The sequence below is a fragment of the Mirounga leonina genome, unplaced genomic scaffold (assembly GCF_011800145.1).
Source record: "Mirounga leonina isolate KUSES-001 unplaced genomic scaffold, KU_Mleo_1.0 Mir_239, whole genome shotgun sequence".
NCBI classification, from domain to species: Eukaryota; Metazoa; Chordata; class Mammalia; order Carnivora; family Phocidae; genus Mirounga; species Mirounga leonina.
The window spans coordinates 2,195,001-2,196,707 of NW_023270624.1; the positions used below are offsets into that span (position 1 = coordinate 2,195,001).

The 1,707-nt window shown below is 67.4% G+C and overlaps 1 protein-coding gene across 1 annotated transcript in view; it reads right to left on the reverse strand.

Annotated features, from left to right (window-relative positions):
* Nucleotides 1-800, reverse strand: part of PGBD2 (piggyBac transposable element derived 2) — a 33,017-nt gene extending 32,217 nt beyond the window's left edge. Inside the window, exon 1 of the mRNA XM_035029441.1 lies at nt 677-800. The gene's annotated coding sequence lies outside the window, so the exon portion shown is untranslated. The remainder of the gene's footprint in view (nt 1-676) is intronic.
* Between the last annotated feature and the right edge of the window lie 907 nt (nt 801-1,707).

A 1,707-nucleotide genomic window follows, 5' to 3' on the forward strand; every position in this document is an offset into this window, starting at 1 on the left:
TCTCATTCTCTCTGTCTCAAATAAATAAATAAAATCTTTAAAAAAAAAAAAAGGTGAGAATACTTTGTATTAATTTTAATTTTTAACTTTAATTAAAAAAATTAAACATTTTTTAATTCTGAAATTATTTCAAGAAGAATAAAAAAAAAAAAAGACATTGTATAAACGTAAACGCCTCAAAGTTGAGCCACGTGCAAAACGGCTCCGGAAAAGCCTTTGCGAGACAGCGGCCCCCCGCCCCCGCCCCGGTCACAACACCACCCGGGAAAAGGGAGCCGAAGACAAAAGCCACCCCGCAACCGCAGGGGCAGGCGGAAGCGACGGAAGCGCCCGCGCGTCGCAGGGCCACCCCTTCCCTGACGGCGCGTGGCACGCGCCCCGCGCCCCCCCCGGCCCCCCCGCAGCCCCGGCCCCGCCCTCGGGTCCCCGCCACCGTTCCCCAGGGCGTCCTGCGTCAGAGCACCCTGGCCGCCACCGGCTCTCCGGCAGCCGGGCCCGGCCCGCGCAGCTCGGCGCCCAGGAGCCCATTGTCCCCGAAGCAGTCCCTCCCGCCCACCCTCCGCGCGCGGCACCGAGGGCCCCGCCTCGGGCACCGTTGAGAAAACGCAACGCCGGGCCCTGCCTCTCACACACGCAACCCAGCGCGGGCCAGCGACTCGGGCGGGCCGACGCCTACCTCCGCGCTCCGGGCTGCCGAAGTCTCGCCGAGCTGCGCGGGACGCCGCGCGACGCAACGACCCCCGAGCGCCCGGCCGCGCCGGCGGGGGCGTCGCGGCCGCGCAACGTCCGGCACGAGAGCGCTCGCGGCGCCGGGGCTCGCCTTCTGTGTCCCGCCCCGGCCACGCCCCCGGCCACGCCCCCGACCGAGCCACCACCGAGACGCCCGGGCCTCCGCGGAGCCTAGAGCGGACTGGAAAGCGCCTCCGCGGGCCGGGAAGAGCGGCCGCAGCGGCCGCGGACGTGCCCGCCGGCTCCGCGCGCCCCGCTGGCCGCCGAGGGAGCGTGGACGCGTTTGCGGCTCCTGCTCGCGAGGGCGCGACGCCGTCTTTCTCTCTCTCTCAGCGGGTGGTTCTGTGAACGGGAAGAGGGAAAAGACGTCTCTGGGAAAAGACGTCTTCGCTTTCTCCGCATAAGAAAAGTCATTCCGGGCCCCCGGCCGTCGCGCCAGAGAGCGTGAGAGCCGACGGCGGACACACGGTCGTGAGGGCACGGCAAGCCCGCGGCGGACTCCCGGGGCCGAGCCGGCGCGCACGCCTCCCGCTACCTTTGCAGGACCTGAACCGCTCGGAGCGCCCGGGTACAGCACCGCGTGGAGCCCCGAACGGGCGCGGCCGGCCGCGCTGCCGTCGGGTTTGGCCCGGACCCGGTCGGCTCAGGGCGACTTCCACCCCCGCCGTTTCGGATTCCCCTCGGGAAGACCGCGTCGGGAATGTGCTCCCCCAGCTTGGAACTTGCCCGGTCCTGTTCGGAGGAGGAGACGCTGCTTGGGGAAGGACCCGCTTTTCTCTTCTTTTCCTGTGTCTGGCTCCACACCCACCAGAAGCGGACGCAGTTTTGGGTAACAGTTCTCCGGGGCGGCCCCGGACCAACAGCTGCCTCCCCTGGGAACTTGATAAGCAAGCGCATCCTGGAGCGACGGCGCACGAGAAACCGAGGGCGGGCCCCCCAGTCCGCGCCTGTGTCCCTTGAGGTGATCCCGATGCGCAC